Source organism: Acanthochromis polyacanthus, chromosome 13 (assembly GCF_021347895.1).
Source record: "Acanthochromis polyacanthus isolate Apoly-LR-REF ecotype Palm Island chromosome 13, KAUST_Apoly_ChrSc, whole genome shotgun sequence".
Lineage (NCBI taxonomy): Eukaryota > Metazoa > Chordata > Actinopteri > Pomacentridae > Acanthochromis > Acanthochromis polyacanthus.
Genome location: NC_067125.1, coordinates 39,579,886 through 39,605,752, shown reverse-complemented (window position 1 = coordinate 39,605,752; position 25,867 = coordinate 39,579,886). Strand labels below are relative to the sequence as shown.

The 25,867-nt window shown below is 39.3% G+C and overlaps 1 protein-coding gene across 2 annotated transcripts in view; it reads right to left on the bottom strand.

The window, feature by feature from the left end:
* The window catches only part of zgc:172282 (leucine-rich repeat and fibronectin type III domain-containing protein 1-like protein), a 204,995-nt gene that overhangs the window by 124,317 nt on the left and 54,811 nt on the right, over nt 1-25,867 (bottom strand). The window lies entirely within an intron of this gene.

The window sequence follows — 25,867 nt, the reverse complement described above, 5'->3', positions numbered from 1 at the left end:
TGCATGGCATCTGTGCCTTCAAAGAAAACCCACTGGTATTCATTGACGCACAAACACCTTCCCCTTGCATGTAGCATGTAGCATGTAGCACTGTGACTGAGTAAATTAACCAAAAGTGCAAACCATCATTTATTGCTAGCTAACAGTTTCAACTATTAAGTTATTACAGATTGACATGTTCAAAGAGATATGAACATCTGTGCCATATTTCATGGAGCTTCATCAAGTACTTATTAAGTTATTTTCATTCAAGACCACACATTTCAATCTTGTGGACACTACAGGAAAAATCAGTGATTTTTTTTAAAATTCTGTCAGTAAGGTTAATTCTCTGTCAAACACAAGCACTCAAATTCATTCAGTATTTGGAGGGAGATGATATTCTGGCCAAGCACAGTAAATTAAGTAATCGGACACACTTTCTGTCAGTCTGGACAGCAGACTAACACAATCACGTGCAATCCATCTGAACCCAAAACACTTTCTGGTCCTTTGTTGCTCCCATCCTGTTTTTACTCACTGTTGGCTCATTTTTCACAACAATATACAGCCATGGCAAGAAGAGAAGAGTACTCAACACGCCTCTGTGTAGTACTAGACCCCAAAAATGCCATAAATCATAACAACACAAAAAAGTTCAATTTGATTATCAGTTTTGTTAAATTTGGGAGTGGGGGTTTACTAGCCTAGCCGTGCTAGACCCATGTTTCTGACGGCACAAGGGTCTAGGGAAGCTCGACAGGGATAAAAGGTTGTCTATCAAATCCCTCTGCAGCAATTGGGTAGGTATACAACCAATCAACTCAACGAATAGGCTGGCGTAGTTCCGAGAGCACCGGCGGATTGTGGCTAAGTCCCATTAGCTTCCAACTAGCGGAGCCAACTGGTATATTAAGGATTTGCCATATCCCGTCGGCATAAGTCCAAATACGTCTTTCTTCTCAATGAAACACTTAAGTGCCGTTCTTTGTTTATCTTTCAAGTTGAATTTTAGCTTCAAATCTTTAAGGGCTGTGGCCAAAGCCGAGTCGAAAGATAACTGTTTATTGTGCGCCGGTTGTTTCTGTCAGAATCGTCACGCCTCTGTCGTCACTTAGTTACGCCCGCCTTCTGACTCTACACTTCATGGTGATTGGTCCGGCCAGTTTTAGGAGAATCCAGCCTCGAGCCTTATGGAGGGTAACTAGACCCACCCTGGCAGAGAATTAAATTCGTTGCCGTGGGTTGTCTAGCGTGGCTAGGCTAGGGGTTTACAGGTGCCCACAGGCCTTACTAGCAGTAGACTATACTGATGTCTCTATATATTATAAATGATCAGTTCTTTATATATATATATATATATATATATATATATATTTTTTTTTTTTTAAAGTTCTGTCTCCTATCTGCTTTGTGCAAATACAGTCCCTGAATTTTTGTTACACTCTTGTTAATCTTGGGCTTTTTTTCTTTCTCTTTAAAGTTATTTTTTGGCCTTGTTAGATTGGTACAGTGTAGAGGCAGACAGGAAATTTGAGAGAAGACATGCAGTAAAGGGCTGTGAGCAGGAATCAAACCTTATTTTTTTATTTATTTTTTTTAACAAGACATGTAGAATAAAGCGTGTTAATTTCTAGGAAATATCTTGATTTTAAGCTTACCTTAGGTAGTTTTTCCCAACAAATGTAAGATACACACAAGGTTGGGCAGTAACGGATGACAAGTAAGGGCTTGTCAGTAAATTTACCTCAATAATAATCTGTTACAATACACACACAAAAAATGTAGTCCCGTTACTGGTGTATTTGATAAAAACGGGGATTACGGAACGGGATTATATTTTAATATCAAACGGGGCAGCAGACGTATGCATTGTGACACTTTACAGCACTTTATGGCACAACACCACAACAAAGCAACACGTGAAAGGAGCCCTGCGACCGACCGCTGCTCATAGCTTTGACAGGAGAAAACGCCTTCCCTGGCTGGAAACTTCGGAATCATTTTGTATTAAAATCAGAGAAGACGCACGACATCTCGGTACAATGCAAACCATGCCTTCCAGCTGTGAGAGTGCTGTCAACATCCAGGGACTCACTGACCAACTGAAATAAGCATCTGCAGGTACGAAGACATGCCGCTAACTTTTACTGAAGCACACGTGAACCCGGTAGGCTAAAGTTCAGTTAGCTTGCTAACTTGTACGTCACCTGTCAACATGCTACTTGTGCTACCGCTGTACTGTATAACCGCACATGTTGGGGCTGTTGGTGCTGATGCTGACTGTCGTGTCAAAAAGTGAGCCCTTCTCAGTTGGTTTGAACAAACCATGTTTTAGCGGTCATAAGAAGTCTACCAGTGGGGCGGTTAGAATCAGGCTGACTGCTTCTGTGTGCAGAGAGACTAGGTGTTGATGGTGTGTGTCACAGCTGTAGTTAGAGTCAGCTGCTGTGTGTTTCATCTCAAGCTATGCAGACACCAGGGGAGAAAAAATAGTTGGAGGAAACTTTAGAGCATGTTAATACTTGACCAATCTCTTTAAGGTGGTCATTTTATTTATTTTCTACAACTAATAACAATTTGAATTTTTACAATTATTGATTTTGTTGTGTTGGTACTTTAGGTAGCTCTAAATCATGTCAATATCTAACACACGTCTTTCAGGTTCTGTTTTTTTTTACCTGTCCTTATTATAATAAGAATAATAAAATGCACAATACTATTAATATCCATTATTATCATTATTATTACAGTTATTGTTTTATAAGCTGTCATCTAACTTATACATACAGCTGGATAGTTCATAAATAATAAGTTAATTGATTATTTTGCAATGTGTATTTTCCAGAGGAAACATTTGGATAATTTGGAAGCTTTATTTGTCCTTATTTGTGATTTTGACCGTCTTTTTTTCCTTTTTTAAATTCAGTATCAGACACCTGGTTTGTTACAAATACTGTGGGTTCTCCTGGAGTTCAAAATTTTTCACAGTTATACTAAAGGAGCATTTTGTGTATGCCGTGTAAAGATTGGTAAATACACTCAGCAGATCACACACCTTCTTAATCCAACAGTAACCACAAGTAATCTAGTACAGCACTTTTTAAAAAAAAAATTTAGTACTTAGAGTAAGTTACTGATTACGTTTGTTTTTTTTTTTTTAACAGATATCTTGTAATTGTACCTGAAATTTGGAAGTTTCCTTTGATATAACTTTGGCAATAAAAAACATAAAAATACTTTGCCTTTCACACAAGATGGTGGGTTTTGTGGTTTAGAGGGTTCAAAACTAGAATATGTATTCCATTGTTAGCTACAAAGAGATGAATTCCAAATCGTATAGAAAACCTTCCAGGCACGCCAGCTAAAGTCTGACACTCCCTTCTCTGCAATAGGGAATACAAAAACTAGATTACTTGTGGCCTGTGTCAGTTTTCAGCACAAATGAGGAAAACCATGGCTAGCTGCTCAATTGGCTAAGCCCATCCCCATATCCAATGTAGGCAGGTACTGTCAAACCCCCCACACTTCTCCTGTAAACACCAGCTACACCCATTATAATTCTATAAAGAGCACTCAAAACACACTGTATCTCACTCATGAGCAGTAACAGTAAAGTCAGTTCTGTCAGGGCGAATTCTGTTATTGCTACCCTCCCTCTTTTTTCTCTGTCTTTATTTAGTTATCTCAAAGAGAATCTATACTCAGAGCTTTCTAAAATAAGATATGAAGACCCTATTTATGTTCTTGGCAAGCAAAAACCTAGAAGTCAGAATGTAGCATGAATTTCCAATGCATCCACTTAGAATACTTTTGGCACCTCAAAATGTGGGCAGTGATGCAAAAATTATGTCACTTTTTTTTAACAGTTCGTCCAATATTGATCAAAGTGCCATCAAATTGAAACTGACAATCTGTACTTTTGTGGTTTAGTTGAGAGTACACAAAGACACACACATCAAACAGGGTGTAGACACTCTGGCAGTCAGTTTCGAAGCCAGCTGAGCTAACAAGCTGCAGGTTATTAGAAAATCATTACTCGCATCAGAGGCCCAAAGGCGTCTCCTCGCTAAGACATGAAACAGCAGTGTGACACAACGGTAGGACGGCTGATCACTTTTGTAGACACTCAGGCTGCACATAGGTGAATGCAGTGATGGCAGCACTAGCATGACAAACTATTTTGCAGGTTGGCAGTTGCAACATGTACACGTCAGGACAGTAGTTTGCTTGATCGCACACGTACAGACACAAAACAGACTGTTTTTGACATTAAAAGTATTAATGATCTTCATTAAAGGCAATTCCCATAAAACAATACAAGTAAAATGCACACACACACACACACACACACACACACACACACACACACACACACACACACACACACACACACACACACACACACACACACGTCCTTAACAGTGACAGGATCATTTTAATTCACTTTTTGAAAACTATCTTTCCTTCTATTTATGTGGGCTTTTTCGCTCAGCACTTTGTTCTGTACCCTGCTGTCACAACAACAATCCACAAGAGGATACTCTGGTATGATATCCAGCTGCAGCTCAGTCCCTGGTGGCAGGTGCTGCTGGCTTCAATGAGGTGCTTAAAATTATAGTAAACTTTGGCAGAGTGGCTTTTATAAACCACCAGGGTTCCATCTTGAAATACTACATGTCAATTTTGAATAGCCAAAAAAAAAAAAAAAATCCCACCACCAAATGAAGAGTCCATTAACCCTGGGGAGTCCTAGGGGAGGCAAAAATAATTTGTAATCTTGAAGTTATAATCTGCTAATTTGTATTTATAATTTGTAACCTGGAATTACTCAATTCATCTTCCCACTTTAATTAATGGGAGAGCAATTTTGTGCCCATTGAACGACTGAATTTTGCTCTCCACTTGTTTAATTTGCCTCCTCCTTTTACTTTTGATCAGGAGCACATCTTTACCACCTCATAGCACAAATTCATTGCAGTCAACCACTAATGAAGCGCTCCCAAATTCGTGAAGGAGCAGTGTTAGTCACTGAAGGGCATCTTCAGTATTTTCTTTGGGTTTTTATCGTGAAAGACTCCCTTCAAAATGTGAAAGAACTGTGTATATTAGCCACATAATGACACATGGATCGGTCTACAATTTTGGACTTTTGTTTTGAAGTCCGCTCGGTTCATTTAGATTCTATGACCTCTCAAACTGCTCAAACTGTTTATTTTGCTCAGCATTACTTAGCGGCATGTGTGCAAATGTGGCCCAAGCCAGTAAACAAAGAGTGATGAAACAATAACATCAAAACTGCGCTGGAAAGAGAGCATGGAGGGTGGACAGAACAAAAGCGATGAAGGTCAAACGCACTATTTGAGTGAAGCATTTCAACATTACTGCTCCTCCCTATCCGGCTACTTTCTAAAGCTCACTTGATATCCCAGAAAGGTGGCCAATTAAGAGTGAAACTTGTATTTTAAAACCTCCAAGATGTCAGACTAGTGCCGAGTAATGCAGAAGATAAATGCTGGTGCCTCTCAACGCCCATCATTTCACGTAACAGTTTAAATGCTAATTTAGTAAAACACACGTTGTTAACACTCACAGGTACAACTGCCTCAAAGCTGTTTTACTGTTTATTCATTTTGCGCACAAAAGTCATCAGTAACACTGATTAACAGCTATAAATGCCTGATGGTGTAGTTCTTTATTACCATGTGTTTATCCGTGGAATAAATTAAGCTATTCTTTCACATTAAATTAGTTTCAAGCCTCTTTAACCACCTTGAACCTGTCTTTGAAAAACGCTGCCTTATTGCCTCATCTGAACCATGCCGCCGCTCATCTGTATTGTACGTATGATCTTGCAAGTCATTGACATTCTGCTCAGTCTGCCTCTATATTTAGCAGCTGCTCTCTGCACTACCTATGTTAGAAGGTGCTAAAATGACCTGTCAGTGAGCTTGACGAGCGTGTACATGCATGTGCTTTTGCGTGTGCATGAATACGAATAGAAAATAGGGAAGAGAACATGTATGTAGGAGAATAAAGCAAAAAAAAAAAAGGAAGTGACTAAAAATGGCCATCCACGAGGTGTGTATGTGTGGTTGTGATGCTGTACAATTTTTGGATGACTTTGAACATAAAAGCAAGAGAAGAAATAAAAACTAATGTGGAAAAAGTACCTCAGAAGGTTAAATGAACAGATCAGGAACTCTTATAGTCCACTAGGGCTGATAGAGGTTTCTGGCCTCCAAATATTCGGGCCCTATTAAAGATGAATATTCGAATATTCGTTCCGCCCCGTAACGTCCGATGGGTCTCCCGGGTCCAAATTTTGCCTTCGTTTTGTCTTCAGTTAAACTGAAGAATTCCCAAACAGCGGAGGTCTTCAGCATCTTGTCTTGTGTTTATGCAACGAAGTGAAGCGTGACGTCAGAGTCGGCAGCAACCCGGCCGTTCGGGTGGTAACAAACACGAATGGATGAGCAGAGATGAGCCGAAGAACACGGCAGGATGAGCCGAAATGGGGCGAAGGGAAGAGACGAGCTCCGAATATTTTCTTCTGGGGGGAGGAAGGGGTGATCACATAGACATATGTGTTCCACCGTAGCGAATAAATATTTGAATATTCAGGATATTCGGGTCCAGCCCTACAGTCCACACCATCAAAAATGTACCTGCCATAATTTTCTAAGAAAGAAGGGAATTCTTGAGTTTTTCCCTCGACATACATGTTTTTTACTTTACCTTTTATGCCATACTTTTAGTACCATACTTTTTTCTTAAATGCACCCACCAATTTTATTTTTTAAAAATTTTTATTATCTCCATACTGCAGAAATATGCCGCTTACATTTTGTTGTCTGCAGGTCTGCATTGGTAATTACTAGAACTTTCAGGACCTGTTGAAATCTAACCCACAGACCTTATAACATCATCAACATGTGAGCAGAGACAGGTTTCACAAAAATAAATTACAAATGAAGTTGCATTTTTCACTTAAAATGATTGAAACCATCTGCTCTCCACTGCTAGTTCACTGTGTGCCATGCTTGAGGTAAAGAACAAATGAAAGACCATAGAATAAAGTATATGAGAACAACATTTTGACACAAAATAAGATGGCTGAGAGTATTCAAATGGCACACTGAGGAACAGCATTATTTTCATTTTCTCAACCAGTAAAGTCAATTCACTGTGGCACAGTTAGATGTCAATATTAGCAAAAAGCAGATAAAAGCATGAATTATACACAGATATCTAGATAATATCAGATGGACTCTCCCGTGAGGAGCAGCAACAGCTCAAACTAGAGAGAAATCAAAATGTGGTCAAAAAAATTTTAAATGTTAGGAATTAAATTAGCTCCATGGCGCTCTAGCAGAGTTAATCCACATTAGTGTGATCTTCCTGCTGTGAGGAAGCAGCCATTAGTGAATTTTCCCAATTTTCATTTAACCTCCGCTGCATGTAATGTGCCTTTGTGACATTTTGGTTCCCGCCTTTGCCAGGAATCCTTACAAATTTCAAGAGTTTTTGTTCATTATCATATTTGCATTTTCATTGCACTTATTGAATGTGTCAAGCAATTGAATATAATCAGACTGTATTGTATTGAACTGAATTGTGACCTCACACTCAGTGGGAAGGGCATTACGTTAAACTTCAGTCTCTACCAAGTATGTTACAGTTTTTCTCGACTTTAGAGAAAAGCTTGCATTAATTCAAATAGACAAAGAAAGTCATATTGGTGTATAAGATTACGCTCAACTGTGCGAAAATCATAAAAAATAAGACTGTATGCATCATGAGACACCTGCCAGTATTACTATGTCAAGTATAAAGCAGGTCAGCATTACTTACCGTCAAGTAAGACCTTTGCAGGCCTTGAATTTATGGAGTACATACTTCAACAAAAGATATTTCATTTTTTTCCCCCATTTGTTCTGCTTTCATCTGATCTCCTCTTCCCCATCTCATGATCCACTGAATCTATCTCTTAACTCCCTCTTTGTGTACATGCACCAATCTTTCCCTCATCCATTCCACTCCCGTTTTGATCCACCACCCTCTCCACGCTCTTCCTCCCTTCATCAGATGTGTTATAATTATCTGGTCATCATTATCAGAATCATTCTGTTTCCTCATTATAAACCCATCTGCTCTGCTTTCCAATTCAACCAACGCAGCATAAACACGCAGACATACAGAAACTGACACACAGACACACTCTTGTCTCTTTTTCTGTCTCTCTCTGTCCCATTACAGTCTCATTACTTGAACCACTTTAGTGACTGAATACATCAGTGTAACTGGTCTGAGGTAATTATGGTGAGATTGAGGTAAAGATGTTGGACTAATTTGCTGAGATCCATAGAGAAATGGAAATTATTGAGGACCCTCTCTTCCTGTGGTCTCGATGTAACCCAGCTAAAATAATACAGTGTTTTGCAATGGGATCTCGAATGCACTGACAGGTATACTGTTGTCATGTCTATTAGCGTTCAGTTGCAGCAATGCGGACAGGTATGTCATGAAAACATCGGAGTAATGGGGCTAGATGGTGACATGTTCAGTGGGGCAGTTCTTGTTCATTTACACCGTCAAGGATAATTACAATGAATAAACTCTGTTGACAACAGCAGTCAAATCAGACCAGGTTCCAAAAAACCAGCAGCTTTGCTTGTGAAGCTGAGACACACAAATATAAAGACTCTGAGATTACAGATGATCTTCTAGAGAGTGAAGTGTCAGTGTGTATAAGATCAGTTTTGTGTGTGTGTGTGTGTGTGTTATGGCAAATGCATGTTCTTAATCTACTCGTCTGGCTGGGAATAGGTTAGTGTTGATGATGAAGTTTAGAGGTAAGATAGGGATGGAGAACTCTTGTGGGACTTGTGCTAAAGGACAAATGCAGGATGCGATGCAGAGAATATGAAGAGGAAGCTGTTACCATGGCTACCACGAGGTTACTAATCATAGAGTCCATTTAATCAACAAATCGTTGAGGCTGCTTTTCTCCCGAGAAACGAATGTCAACATTGAAAACGACCTCATTACACCTACTTTAGTGTTTATCAAGTCTAGATGTGATTAAAAATTTTAATCTCCTTTACAAGATTATCTAGGCTTTCGTGAGATACATGCACCTATTAGTTTTTTTAGGGAGGAAAAAAGTAAAAATAAGAAGAGAGGTCAAGCCAGCAGAACGTCGGGCAGCTTGATATGAACTGACATGCCCAATATCCAAAATATTTCATGTGAATACCAACAAAAAAGTGGGATGACTCACTCCTGTAATGAAACCTGGCTGTCACCCTTAAAATGACTTCTTCTGTAACGAAAAAAAACCTGGTAATATTGCAATAAAATATTAGCTGGAGCCTAAAGGTAATATAGTGAAGAGGAATGACTGTCACAGTATGAAAGCAGCAAAAGCAGTGCATGAATCTCAGGAAAAATATCATTTCAGTGGAGTTCATTTGTCTGCAAAACATTAGTGAATCTAATAAAGTGAAAATTACCATGTAGGTTAGTGGTGAGCAAAAAATGACTATCGAAGAGCATTTCAGGTGGTTAGATGTTGCCGCGATGACCTCTGAAAGCTCTGCGCTGACAGCAAGTGTTTTAGTGCTACACGTACAACCTTGCAGTGGCAGGAAGTAAGTGTCTGTGTGTGCTGTTATTTGTGGGTGTGTGTATATTATGAGTGTGTGTTTATGTATGTATATGTATAGTAGGACACACAGTGTAACATTCAATATCCAGCTCTGATGTTGTGACATAGACCATGCTTGCACATATGTGTCCTGTGCACTTAAGTACACTAGCACTTGCATTTACAAGCAAGCACACAAACATAGACAGACACATAGATGGACACACAGACACACACAGACACATGTCTGGTCTGCCATTCCCATGGGGACATACCATTGACTCCCATTCATATCTAACCCCTAACCCTTACCTTAACCCTAACCCTAACCAAAACAATGCCTAACCCTAAAGAAATGTTTTTGCACTTTTACTTTTTTCAGTAACAACAACATGGCCAAGAAAACACTGTTTAAACTTGTGGGGACCGAAATGAGGTCCCCACAAGTGACATTGTTTTCGGTTTTCCTACAGTTGTGAGGACATTTGGTCCCCACAAGTCTAGCCAGCACCTGACCACACACACACACACACACACACACACACACACACACACACACACATGCACAGACACAGTATGGTCCATGTCGAAGCAGTGTCTGGCACTCTCACACATACAGGAGCACTTAAGAGAGGATCATAACTCCCTCTGTACTGCATAAGGTCAGATATTTACCAGCCTATTAGATTATGTAAAGTCAAATAAATAGATGTATTCCGCCTCTTGACCAGGTCGCTATTGTAAATGAGAACCAGGTCTCAACTAACTTACCTGGTAAAATAAAGGATAAATAAAATAAAGATAATAATGCAAATAACTTTAAAAAATGATCAACATGTTTCATTGGCCCTTTTAAAAGCTTCCAAATGCAATGCTTTTTTTTCCTTTTTAATGAAAATATGTAACCTTCATTTAGACCAACATGCTGCACATGCAACACAGAAGAATAACTGCAGCCCTACTTTTTCCAGCTGCTCTGTATCACTGTTAGGGGTGAATACACAGCTTAACCCATCAGATGCTTTTCCTATCCGCCTTTGTGAAATTCCAGATATCACAACAAATATTCAGTGAAATATACCACTTGTGTTCCATAACTATTTTTTAACACCATAGCGTACCTACAGCATCTATAGACTGCATCTGAGTCTCTCTGGCTGTGTCACAACCTCTCTTGCACTAAAAGTTGTTTGTTTTCTCCCTACATACTAAACTAGGCTAATGAAGGTCCATGTATGCACAAAAAAGGTTGTTGTGTTGGCCAGCTGTGGTCATTGTTCTGAAAGTAACACAGTGATGATGGTGCAGTGTAATACTACTTAAAAGCAACAACCACTCCCGCTTAATGTCGAGCGATAAAAATCATTTAATAATTTGCACACTGAATAGAGCAGCACTTTTTAAATGAAAACAGTTTTTCCCTGTTACACACTTCCCTCTGCTGTATCCCAAACTTCAAATTAACCTATAAATATCCACCAAACACTAATAAAACCTGCTGAATATTGCGTAGGTCCCCCTTGTGCTGCTGAAACATCTCTGACCCATCTTGCCGTAAACACAGGACCTCTGGGGGACATGTTCTCTGGTGTTTGGGACATCGGCATCAACTGTTTTGGGTCCTGTGGGATGTAGAATTGAGCCTACATGGTTCAAACTTTCCACAGTGGATCCCATAAGAGGCTCAAACAGATGGGAGTCTGGGGTTTTGGACACTCAGTCAACACTTTGGGCTCTCATTGTGTTTCTCAAGACATTCCTGAGGAGTTTTTGCAGCATGGCAAGGTGCCAATGCCAGTTCCATCTGGGAGTGCTGTTTCCATGCTAGAGGTTGTATGTGCATGGTCTGCAAAAGTCTTTCAGTGGATGGTACATGTCAAAGCAACATCCCCATGAATGCATGACCCAAGGTTTGCCAGTAGAACATTGCATTATATGGAGCTAATCAACTGTATTCACTTCTTCGGTCAGCGATTTTAAGTTTGTGGGTAATTACTGTATGCTGTCTGTTGCTCATACATTCACAGAGAGGGTCATACAGGCACCGACATACAAATGGAAACACACAGACCGACACACACAGCGTCCCAGCTGTGCGAGGGATTAGAGATTAAACGCGATGGGATGAATCTATCTAAACACTGCGGTCTATAATAGAACCACACAGATACGTCTGCAAACGTTTATCCTGCATAACAGTAGAGATAAGTTGACAATGTGCATTAGGTCCACTCACATTTGTGCTCCCTTGAAGAATCGACCTCACGCTGTATACCATCGAATAAGCCTCCTGCATCTTTGGCACACAATAGTATATGAGCACACTGATAATGTCACTGCTGTTTTGCTGATACGGTTCCTACAGTCAGATCTCGCCTGCTTCTGTTATTTATCAGACGTTTCATTTGTTTTTCTATTTTCTTTTTGTGCTATTGTTTAAATAGAGCCTCTCTGTAAGGCAGTAGGATTAGGTGATCTGTTTGGTATTTTTATTTGCGGTGTCATTTTTTCGTCTGAGACAGCAGCATGAACAGCGTGTCATTTTTCAGACTGAAGTCCATTGAAAGGAAGAAAACAAATTATATATGTGTGTATATATATATATATATATATATACACATATATAATTGACAGTACGAGATCTTTGGAAGATTTAGAAAATCTAGAAAAGACTTAATAACTTAACCTGTGATTTGACACTAAGAGGGTATTAGGGTGGAGCACTAAAATCACTTTAAATCTGATTATTTTAAAGGGGAATGACTAATTCATGTATAGAAAAACAAGCAGAGTTGTGGAAAACAGAGAACATTTTTAAGGTGGTTCCAAGAGATGAATGTGAGAGAGGAATGAAGAAAAACGAATAGAGGAACGGGTGAGGAGGAGAAAAGAAGGAGGGAGCAGATAAACAAACACTGGAGAAAGACTGCTGCACGTTAAATGGTATCCCTCATCTCCGCCTGTCTGGGATCTCTCGGGGGTTCAGTGTCAATCAAGATGACTCTCTGTGAGTCAGTCAGGTAAAGAGAAGCCAAACTTACTTTTCTTCCAGACAAGGTGATCCCTGCAACACCTTTTGAATAAAAGTAATCTCAAGTAAACACCCAGTGTAAACATTCAGCAGCTGAACAGTACAGTATACACGAGACGGATATTAAGATTGATCATGTAAATCTGAAATGCGACCAACAATCAGCCTCATTAATTGTAATTTTAATTTGCAGGCAATTATAAAACAAAGGCTTGAGTACATTACCCAACAGTGTGCTGCATGTAAACAAACTGACACCGTGCTGTGTGTGTGTGTGTGTGTGTGTGTGTGTGTGTGTGTGTGTGTGTGTGTGTGCGCGTATGCATGCATGTGTGTGTGCAGATGGTTAATGATGTCATGAATATAATCGCTCCGTCTAACATCCAGTTTTGCCACATGACTGATGATGACCAACTGCTGCTTTTGGTGTCCTCCCTACTCAGCCCCCTTTTTCTACTCTTAACTTCTAATTTGGTTTCTGTTTAAAGTCAGGATTGCATATCTAAATTAATTTGAAAAATGTACTGACACTGTTTTTCGGGCTGATCCCAGTGTAGAATTTTAGGAAGTAAAAATTAAGATATATTAGCTGATGTTCATTACACAGTCTGACCTACTTGATGTTGACTTTGGGTAGAAGCCTGGCATTGGCTGCTTATTTCAACTGGCTTTCTCCTCTCTTCCAGCTATCTGTGTGTTGCCAGTTTTAAAATTCCCTTCACTACAGGAAACAGCAGCAGTAACCTCCGGGCAGCAATCTACCACACTAAAAAATTCTAGTTTTGCAGAGATTTTTGGTTGTGCCATATGGTTACCTTAATAGTTTTTTGTTTGTTTGTTTGTTTTCAGTGGTTTAACCTGTTTTTTTTTTTTTTTTGATAGTGCTTGTCTCCCTGCATGCAACTGTGTCACCGAAGCTACCTTCACCCACAATCACTGCGATTGGTTTACAGAGGATTTGTGTTTATTACCTTTCCAGCATTGGGCACCACAATACGTTTGCAGCTTCCACTTGACTCCAACAACTGCTCCATGCTCTGCTACATGTGCTGCAGACAGTGCTGAGAGTATTTTAACCCTTTAAGCTTCAGTGTACCGCCGGCGGTACACCTACTAATTTGCATAGGAATTTCAGGAATGTCCGACGGGTGCAAACGCGATTATACAAACACTATACACCGATGGAAAGCTTAGATTCTCATGAATCCGCCGGTATAAACCACTTTCAGATGCGATTACCACAGCGGGTGAGAAAAACACATTTGTCCGACAAAAACAAATATTCATCCATCCGTTCTCTATACACGGCTTCAAAGCACACAGCGCGACTCACATTTCCGGGTTTATTATTACACACACAAAAAAAGATTCCACAAAAAACGGCTATAATCCAACCTTTTACATCAGATGACACAAGCCAGGAAACTATTTTGTCCAAAACATGTCCTGAAGTCGGTATAAAATCCCCGAATCGGTCGTTTTCAAGGAAATGCACCTCCCGATGCGCGTCCAATATTCCCCGTATTTTTCGTAATTTTTTTTATTTAAAAATAGAATATTAGCGATTTTTTGTACTGAAAACGGCTGGAATTGACTGAAGCTTAAAGGGTTAAAGAGTGGAGTCACAATCTGTTGGGCAAATTGTGTCATGAGATGGTTTCTAATTTACCCCAAGCGTCATGTTTTGCGTTATTTTCATAAAAATTCTCATATTGATCACTGCACAGTACATGCTGAAACCAATTTACCTGTAACACTCCAGTGTCGGCTAAAAATATCAGTGAACCGCTATATGGATGTACGATTCTAGAATAAAGATGGTATCTTAAACACTATGTCCTAGCAAAAAGGATGCTTCCTTCCTTACAAAAATGAGTTCCCCCGATTTTATACCTACCTGCTCGATAGTTACGTTGAGTACAACTCAGCCACTTATGCCTTCTCTTCAGGGGCTCTGAATGATCTTAGAGCTTAGAAAGCAGGCCCAAGTGGTAGGTGTCTAGAGTTTGAGGCAATGTTTCTGTTTAAAAGAAAGATTTTGCTAGTTACTGGAGATGTGAAGTTTAAAAAAAAAAAACACTTTAACAGGTAGCATCGAGCATTAACTGCTGCAGGGAGATGGGAATAGTAGAAAGACATGGATCAAGCTCCAAGAAACATGTTTACGGAGCTTGATCCATGCTGAGGCCGAGAAGCGAGGATATCTCAGTCTCTCCTGCATCAGTGTTGACTTTTCTTCCCCCAACTTTGTGGAAATACATCACTGAGTTGATGGAGTACCTTTTTCACCTCAGGGTGTGAAGTTAGTCGTGTTTCTTGCGTCATGCACAAGTGCTTTACAAGTGCCCGGCCCACACGCAATTGCAAGATACCAAAAATACAGACAGGCCACCGTTTGAAGTATAGGAATCTCACGCTTTGACAATGTGCGTCAGCTTTTGAAGTTTCTGTCAGATTTGCTTATTGGTAGCCAGGTCTCAACCTTGACTAATTCACAGGCAGATTGTAGACCACACACACGACGCTATGCAATACTTTATCTATACACACAAAGTCGAGAGTGTGAAGCAGCTCCCCTCATCTTAAACAATTTCTTCATTCACTTTTCTCTATCTCCCAACCACTTACAGCACCACTATTTCTCTCTATTTAGGCTGTCTATATCGCCAGGGAGGCATTGTGTTGTGTGTGTGTGTGTGTGTTCCATTAGGGTGTGTTGATAGGTTGTGATAGGTCTCAGAGAGAAAGTTAACACTGGCCTCTCCATCGCTTTCTCTCTACCTCCCAAACCACACCAGCTTTCTCTCTCTCACTCTGTCTCTCTATCACTCCTTCACTGTCTCTCCGTCTTTGTGTTGCTTTATTGTATTGTACCACGTCTTGTTCTCCTCAGCTGCTGCCTCTCCCCTTTTCAATTTCTTCTTTCTCCTTCACATTCTCCATGTCTTTATTGGCACTGTCATCCTCGCTCCTTCTATTTTTACCATTTTTTTTTAACTTTTCACAGTGCTCACCAGATAACAGCAAGTTTACAATGTATCTCCAGCTCTGCACTCTGCTACACACTTTTGCTCCATTCTTCATTGTCCCTTTCTTCCATCCCGTTTTTTTTTTTTTTTTTTTAGCCTTAAGGCCCCTCCACACTGTGCGATAATGTCAATCTTGCAGTTTCGGTGCATGTCGTAATGCATGAGACGGGCCTAATAAAATCTTGGTCATGATCAATGTCACTGTGACTGTGTAATATTAGTTTTGAAGCATGTCAGATTGTGCCGTGGACACCTGGCGAGTTGTGGGATTATGATATAAACTAAAAAAAAAAAAAAAAAAAAAAAAAAAAGCTGCTCTCATGTTTCAAAAATGCTACACAACTTTGGGAAAAAAAAAAACTCTGTTGTTCATGTATTCCTTCTCCAGAAGATTTAGATTTTTCACTGGAGCAAGAATTTGTAGAGCAAAAAGAAAAGTAAATGCATCAGCAAACTCATTATAATTCATTACCGGGTGACCAGTTTCTGTACCAAGTTTCATTGCAAGCCATCGAATAGTTGTTGAGATATTTTAACTGAGACAAAAGTGGTGGCACATTCAAACAGCCAACATCAGAAGCTGTGGCTCTGTTGGTGTTTAACCCTCTGAACCCCAAGCGGTTTCTTTGTCTTTTGCTCCAATCCCTTTTTTCTCCTTCAATATAATGTTCCACACTTCTATAAAAACAGCACAGCCTCGGCTAGAAGTGGGGAAAATTCAACAAAGTCTTCTGTGCAGTATAACAAAGTTTAAATCTTAAAAATCTTAAAAAAGAATGTATTTATTTTATGTTGTTATTGTTTTACAAATTAAAAAAAAAAATCAAACTGGGATGTACAACATTTTTCCAAGTGTCCTCGAGTGTTACCAATACTAAAAAGATGGCAAATACATGTGATGTGAGAGATTTTACTATTTACATTTTTAATGTGTTTCCATATTCCAATTTGCTGTTTGTGTACACTGCTTGCAGTTCAACCCAGTTCAGCCAACAAATCTCATGTGACTATTGATCTCAGCTAGTAACTTATGGTACTTATGGCACCAAGGAGTGTAGAAATTTTTTGTTTGTTTGTTTGTTTATATACGATGTAGTGGAGCAAACCACTTATTTTTGGTGATTTTTTAAAATAAAAAAAAGACTTGTAGAATAGACTGATTTTGATTAAATATCACAAATTTAAGTTTAGATTTGGTTTTCTTTCCCAAAAGAACGGCCAAGTACTGCCAGACGGTTGATAGTCCCATTATTCTTTCTGTTTTACTGTCTCTGGCTCTGATAAATGGGGCAATTTTGATTATTTTTGGAGTCAACATGCCCTTTAAAAGTTGCCAGTGTGTTCTGCATCAATTCATTTTCTTCCAAACTGGCTGGTTTCGAGACCCACATCATAGCAGCAGTGATGCTATGAGAGTTCAATCACGGACTTCTAAACACTGTCCAAATTTGGACATTGTCTTGGCTTTGTTTATCGCCAGAGCTCTGATTTTGCCATTCGTGAGCATATCTCACAGTGTGATTGTCAAATTTGTCGAGGGCAGCCCATAATTGCACAGTGAAGATTTTTACTCTCCAGTTTTAATAAACGACAGCATGACCTTGAGGTACGTGCTCTCTCAAACTGCCTTACGTTGCCGTCACTGTCATCCCCTTCCTCCATTCCACCTGATTGCCGTCTACGACATTTCTCCCTCCATTTGACTACCGCCGCCTCAAATTGTCGCCCTTCGTTTGTTTGCTCCCTCCTCTATCCATTACCTCCTCATTTGCGCCTTCCACACTTTCTTATCTCATCCCACAATTACCGACTAAATTTAAACCTAATTTTAATATGCTTCTTCCGCCCTCTCCCCATGTCTCCATTCCTTCAGTGCCTCCTCTTGTACTTTTAGATTTTCTGTCCTCCCTTCCTCGATGTCACGGCTGTAATTTCTTTTTCCTCTCACCCCACTATCTGGCTCCCCTCTGTTTCCTTGCTCTCCCCCTCCCACCTGCTCCTCATTGCCTGCCTCCACTGAGCAGTGGTCAGTGTTCATTCATTTATCTGTTTATCCATCCCATGCCTGCCTGTCTGTGTGTGTCTGCCTGTGTGTGTGTGTGTGCTGTGATAATGAGAGGGCTGGCTGATCTAAACTTGCAATATGACCCAATCAACCCTCACTAATAAAACAGCTTCCCTTTACACACACATGCACACTCTGCTGCAGTGAGCCATGGTCACCCAGTCACACCATATATCCTGTGGTCCATTCCTCAACACTTGACTTCCCCTGGACCTCATAACTGTGCAATTTAATAGGCGAATTTGGTCTTTCGCTGGTTCATCCGATGTCTGGTTCGTTTTACACCCTCCTTCTCTTCACCACCTTTCTTTTTTTGTCCTTGTCAGCTTAGCTTGTTTGTCTTCCCCTATTTTCTGCCTCTGCCCTCTGTGTTGTTTTGTCTATTTAAATCCACTGATTTGAACTGTTGTCTAAGGACACTAGAATTGACAAACCTCTGAATGTTTTATAGAAATGGTTGCCAGTCATTTTTCATCATACATCAAATAACATATTAATTGCATTTAATGTTAAGCTACAGTGATTCATCGTGCCTCAGATACAAACAGGATGTGTCTTGAATATCTACCAGCTTGTCCCTGTCCTTCTCTCTCAGACAAATCTAATCCTCTGTTGAAAGCTCTTCTATGTATCTACTTTTATAGCTGCCTGTCACTATCTCTGTCTCTTTCTGCGGCACACTCTTTCTCTCTGGCCCTTTCAACTTTTAATTAATTCACTGAATGCTTTCCAGCGTGACATGTAGATCCCCTATTTTGCCAAGTGCATTCACCAAGGCTTACATTCAGGATTGCGATAAGCACACATAATGGGGGTTTATCTGCAAAATTGTGGGCGTTGGCATTCATACATATGCGCTTGTGAGACACCTCTGAGGCTGCTACATGTGCTGGGTGGAATTTTTTCTTTTCTTTTTTTTTTTTTTTCAAAAGACTGCCATTTACTAAGAAAAACCTCCAGGATTTACTACATAATGTCTGCTTTACAGACAAAACTGGCCTGAGGACAGAGGCCACAGAGTGTTTTTGGTTAAACTTTTATTCTATATCCACTATAAAGACAGCAATTTTGTTTTATTTATCCTAACTGATCCGGTATTCAACAAAAGGAACCTCTTAAGCCTCAAGCTATTTTTTAAAAATTATTTATTCCAAATTAGAACAGCAGATAATGTCTGCCACTAAAGCAAAGAAAGAAGAGCCAGTGTTGGAGAGTTCACAGTTTCTTAGGCTCATTTGATGTGCATTTGCATCTTTTTTGTTTAGCTTTAGAACTATAGAGCTTTCACAGTTTATTTAACAAAGAAACAGACATCATAGACAGACTACAGGAGGCTGGATTTAAATTCTCGAAGGCGTATCTACCCAACTCAGAGGGACAAGTCAGATGGGTAATACCTGCAATCATCGTGAGGCGTCATCTTGGCTAAAGAATGCACGCTCACAACAGAGATACACAAACCGTGAATGGAAGCAAAATCATCATATCCTTCATTCAGCAATCATAGTCTTCCTTAAAGTCACAGTACACGTTCTTTGTGTGGCTGAGAGATATGGTCATAGAAAAGTAGACAATTATGGGTGAACTAGAACACAAACATCGTCACAGAAAGGTTTGTATTGCTGCATTAATGTATCAGCTGGTAATGGAGGGTCAGTGGTGCCAATAACATAGGCATGAACAAAACCTACTATAGACATCACAGAGAAAGCAGGGAAGACAAATGAAACAGAAAGTAAAATAAAGTATTCTTGGTTAAGATAAAATAAAGAGAATAATGAAATGAACTGTGTAAATTGTGCTGAATGTGGCGGTACCTGTGCAAGCAACACAGTGTTTGCCAAAGGCCCACCTCAGAAACTCCATGTATCACAACCTATGCAAGTGCTCATAAATTGTCCAAAGAGCAGCTTCCCTTTACAAACTGCACACCAAATTCAGTGTTACATATCACATTGCTAAAGAGGAAATTCCTTTTAGTGAATTTGAATTAGAAATTCTGCGTCTAAAGAAAAAAAAAGGACTTTCATAAAGCTCTTATTGTGCTTTTTAGTTTTGCTGAGGGGCATGTGACCTGTCTGCTCTTAAGTGTCTAATCTGAATTTTGCACTTTGTTTCACAATAAAGGGTGGTGACTCATATTAGTCTCTCCGAATTTAGTAATAAATATACTGATGATAATGATACGTTCGAATAAAGTAAGAGAAATAATACATACTCTTACTTTAACGTTATGCCATGACACATTGTAGCTGCTGGACTATACTTGATCAGTGTGCACATCGTGGGTCAGCTGAACTAACCTCTCTGATAGTTTTTATAAGAAAACGGTGGTAACTTGGGCTTAGCAAAAGTTCTTACACTCGGGGGATTCTTTTGGAAATTGAATTATTTTTAAAATAGTGAAAGTCACCAAGAGTGTGTTGGGCTGCTTAATTTCCTAAAAGTTTTCTTGAATTTGCCTTGGCTCATATATACCATATGTTTTTTTTTCACCTTCAGCCCCCCCCCCCCCTTTTTTTATTAGTTTTTACATTTTCCACAAGTTAAATGAGAGAGTCTGAAGTGACTACATAAGAGCTGTTCCTGGTCGATGTTGGACCGCCACCTGCTGCGCTCTGTTCGTGGTCCCTGGAGGCTCAGCTAAGAATCCAAAAAGAGAAGTCTGAATTACTTTCAAATCTATCCACCGCCTGCCTCTGAGACACACACTGAGAAGACAGAAATCCTCCTGCAGAGAACATAAGTGAAAACTGATTTATGGAGACCAAGGTGGAAAAAGTGTGAAAGTCTGAAGCTATTATTATATCATGGATCTGCAGTGCCTAGAAAAAATATTCACCCCTCTTGGTAGTTTATTGTTTTTATGTCTTTTCAACATTAAATCATGGCTGTTATAATTTTGCTTTTTCGACAAGAAATTACCAAAAAAGACTCTTTCATGTCTAAATGAAAGCAGATTTCTACCAATAAATGCCGGTTGATTAAAAAGAGAAAACATAAAACAAGTGACTGCATAAGTTTTTTAGTGACAGCACCAAATTGGTACCAGAAGTTACACGATTAGTGACATGGTGATCACCTGAGTGCAGTGATTTTATCCTAAGTGACTGCAGAATAAAGACACCTGTAGACAGAAGATACAGTCACTTCAGCACCAGTGCTCCTGGTTATCAGCACCAAAGACAAAAGAATGCTCCAAGAAACTCTGTCAAAAGGTTTTTAAGAAGAGTAAATCAGGGGATGGATACAAGAAAATCCCCAACTCACTCAATATCCGTTGGAGTACATTTAAGTCTTTGATTTAGGAATGGAAGGAATATGACACACGTTTCATCCTCAAAAACTGAGAGAGTGTGCAAGAAAGAGACAGTGAGGGAGGCTAAGACATGTAGGAGTCCTGGGAGAGGCTGTGCATACAGCATCTGTTGTCTGTTCCTCACCAGTCACAGCTTTGTGGGAGAGTGGCAAAGAGAAAGTTATTGTTGAAAAAAGCTTATATTAAATCTCAACTAGAGTTTGGCAAAAGGTGACGACACATGAAAGCAGCAAAGTATGCTGGAGAACAATCTGATTCAGTCTACCAGAGAACTATGACTTGCAAGACGATTTGCTTTCCAGACAATGACACAAAGCATACCGTCAGAGTTACACAGAAATGGTATTAAGACAACAAATAAATCTAAGTGACAACCTGGAGGGGGTGAATACTTAGGTAATCCCTTATTTTGCATCTTACATGTTTAATGAATTAACATTACTGAGTAGAAATCAGTTGTGACTTTGACATGAGAGACATTTTTTTGTAGATTCTTGCCAAAAACTTCCAAGGGGGTGAATATGTTTTTATGGACAGTGCATGTTTCCATATATCCTTCCAACCACATGACAGCAGAGTGAAAATCATCAGTACCAGTTATTATTGGTCACTCTAGCTTATGTATTCTTAGTTTTTTTTATATTGTAAGAACACAGATGTGTCAGCGAATTTCAGATGATGGTAAAATATGACAGCTTGGGTTTTGGCTGCAGGAATCACTGGCTGTTGTTCTTGTACTTACATTTTGTGAAGCTTTTCAGTCATGGCAACTGTTTCATTTAATTTTCACCTGCAGAAAAGTTTGTTTTCAATTGTGATATCAATTTAAGTTTCATTTAGTTCAGTGTACATGTGCTGTAGTTTGCCACCTTCCAGAAAAGGTTCCTTATCAGTTTGTCTGAATTCTGTATTGTTTGGGGATTAGCATTGTCATGGATGAGGAAAGGTGGAATGCATCCAATAAAGCAGTCCCACATTATTTTTATTCTGTCTGAATCAAAACATCTTCAGGGGTATTGCACTATTCCTGCCCTTGGGCTAAGTCATTGTGAATCTAATTCAGTTCAACCATAATGTCTTTGGTGTGCAGAGAATCCAGCAGCATACCTCGCTGTAACATGACCCATAATTTATTTATGCATTCCTCCTCAGATTTCTGCTTTACAGCAGCACACTAAACTAATTGTGTTTCACTCTGTCTCAGTGTGTGTCTCCCCGATCTGTCTCTCTTTGGCTCTGTTTTTACCTGCCCATTACTTATAATTTCTATATTTCTCTATCATTATCTCCTGCACCTGCATCTGTAATTTATTCTGCTTTTAATGTGCTGCTGTCTGAGCTTCTGTTTCGAAAAAGAAACAAAAAAAAGGCTGATCACAAGGAGGATGGAGAGAAACTGCATGAAAAATCACAACTGTTTCCTTACCACTGGAAATCCAACCTTGTTAATTTTATTTGTGTGTCCGCTGCAATTAGGCAGCAGCTCACTAACTTTACTTTCGGAAATGTGAACAATTTAGAACCGGTTCACACATCTTTAGTGACAAAAATGCCAATTTGTCTAAAATTAGTTTTAAAATATGTGCAGTATTCATTATCCCATTATGCATTAGTGTGAATTAAGTATCATTTTGCAGGATGTTGCTTTCTTGGTCAAGGACATGTTCCGATTTTTATTATAATGCCTGGACTCCTAATGATTTGTTGTCTTTGTTTTGTGCACTATATACATATTATTATGCCCCACTGTTTAATTTCACATCTGCGGTGTCCATTTTCAGCTGATTTACTTATCCTTCTCCCAATTAGACCAACATCTACCAATAATTCAACTATTGTTCTTAAACATCCAAGTAAGATGTTTAAGATGTGCGATTACTTTAGGTACATATCAGAATCTGAGTGCATTTAGAGTGGATTAAAAAGTTTGTGCCAAAACTTTGAAACTAGGGTGCCAGAGTCAAAGGGAAATGTGTCCATCACCTCCCTCCCACCACTTTACCCCTTTTATTTTTTTCCCTATAATATTGCAAAGTTAAACCATTGCTATGCCTCTTGTTTAACACCAGTGGCAAATGATCAAAAATTACATGCTGTTGCTTTTCATGGCTATAATTACAGTAAAAATTTCAGCAAACTGCTAAGGACCCATTGTAGCTCCCTTGTACTACTATTTTTCCTATTAACAGTTGCAAACACAAGTGTGCACTGATTCAACTCCACAACCAGCCAGCCACAGACAGTCGAGTGACCACTTTCAGCAGTGACAGTTCAAGTATGAGTCATTGAGAGTGGAGTGGTTGGTGGAATGAGATTTAACTAGACTGTGAGGCTGCAGCCCAAGGCAACGGGCCTACGATAACACCAACGGTCACCTTTCAACTTTACAGCTAAGTGGGGTCAGGTCCAGCTTAGCAAGGCAAAACCAGCAGCATTTTGCTGACAGGTTTCTCAGGTAAAAAGAAAACCCAAAAACTGAGGGTTTATAATACCAAGACTGATGCTGGAAGAAGGTGAAGGAGCAAAACCCAAAGTAAAAGTAACCCTCTTAACTGCAAGACTCATCGGTTGGTTGGCTTTCAAAAATTACACCATTTATCAGCTGCAACAACATGGAGAATCTGAAAGCTTTCCAACACTAGCCAAATGTAAACTTACAATCCTGGCACATCATTTAAATTACTTTAATCTACATGTTTGATTTACAAATTTGCAAAAATTAAACCGTTTGCCCTGACTAGACACGACTATCCGAATATTTGGTCGTTGTGGTAATATCTGAATATCAATTTTGAGATCTGATTACTCAGATCTCTTTACAGCATACTCTATACAGCACATAAGACATTTTGAGCTCTCTTTACTTCTAGCCATGGTTGTGCAGTTTCCAAAGAGGTGCAGGTCTTTATATTCCAGTGAAAAATGAGCCCACAGTGAGGAAAAAAAACATGACGGGTGCAAAAAAGGCCCAGAAACTACTTAGAGTTCAAAGGGTTAAAGTATAGTTAAACAAAAGAATCAGACGAATAAATGAAGTCCCAGAAATAATATAAGAAAAAAAGAGTCTCTCCACATGAGGCACTTTAATGTCATCCTCAGGCCTCCCTGAAGGGAGCACGCACTCAGGTCCACTATGTCCTTTATGTGTTTTTTTCTCTTTTTCATTTTGCTGTAAACTCTCCAGCTTCATCCACATAACTGTATTCTCTCTCCCTTAACTGCTTTCAATTCCTGCTTCTTCTTCCCTCTCCATTCTTTTTTTTTTAACTCTCACTTTCTCTTTCCTCCCTTTTCCAGTCTATCATTAGCACATTGTGACAATTTAATCCTGCAACCAGTGGCTACTCAGTGTTGGCAGCCTCAAAAATATGTATGAGAGAGACAGCAACACACACAGAGAAGGCGTGTGTGTGAGAGAGATTGCGTGTGTGTGTGTTGACTGGATGCCAGCTGGCCTGTGGTGCAGCAAGCTGTCCTAATAAAGTGATCCTATGTGCCCCTCCAACCAATCTGAATTTGTTTAAAAACAGCGAGCACACAGGGAACCACAATAATTATTTTATCCTATAATACAAAAAATTATGAGCAGTTTCTTAAGATCCGAACAACAAAACAATAGCGAAGACTATGCACCCGACTTTCTTTGAGGTTCATTGAACAAAGACTAGCTCTGTGTTTTTTTTTCGTTTTGTAACATGCTCAACTACAGTCAATACATGAGGAACCGGCAGGCCCTTGAAAATGTTGAACAACTGGTAGCAGTTGAAGCCACCAATTTCTCCGGGGAATTCGAGGGAACGTTTTATCTCCTCATTAAGAACTCCAAACAAGATGCATGCTATTTAAAAAAAAAAAAAAAATGTCCTGTAAAAATTGGCCAACCGGGGCCATTTCAAATAAAGCAGTGAGTTGTACAGAAAAGTTCAGAAAAGTAGCATCAATGAAAATGTTATGATAGCAAAATTCCAGCATAATTTATTGTTCATGTCTTTGGATGTTTACCAGTTATTAAACTCTTGATCAACGCTGATAAATCACACCTAAAATTCTGTGATATCCATCCGTACTAGATTTTACTTTAAATTTCAAATCTCACTGGTTATATTGTGATGAGAAAGTATCACGATAAAATGAATTATGACCCACTCAAACAGTTTTTGAAAACACCAGTTTATCTAAAACTTAAATCATGAGTAATTAAATTAGCAAGACTAATAAGATCTTTGCAACATCAATGCACTAATCAGAATAGCTAATAGTCTCATTCTTAGTTTAATCAGCTAACCTCACACTTCTTCTTAGAAAGACACGTTTATTGAATTGCATTATCGGAAACATGTCAGCTGTCTTATAATTATGCATGTGTCTGCTGCTCCCTGCTGTAGCCATGCTAGTGACAAAGCCATCAGGCACATTTAACATTAAAACATGGCAGGCATCTCCATAGAATTGTGTTCCTAAATAACTAAATTGCATTGTCAGTTGTGTTCTGGTGGAAATGGTTTTTTTTTTGTTTGTTTTTTATGCCGGATAACATTTGTATGTAATTTATCGCAAATATATTTGCAATCAGCACCCTGGTAACTAAAAAAATGAAAGAGAGACATCAACCATGGAGTAAAAAAAGTCATATTTTTACCCAAATCAAGTCATTTTGGTGCCTCTAATAAAGCAAGCTTCCCACATGTAGATATCACTGTGAAGAAGTTAAGTGTGATATTTTCACTAGCCAAATAGCTATGGTGGCTAAACCTAGCCCCGCAAAAAGTGATTACAAAATGAAAGCAAACCAGGG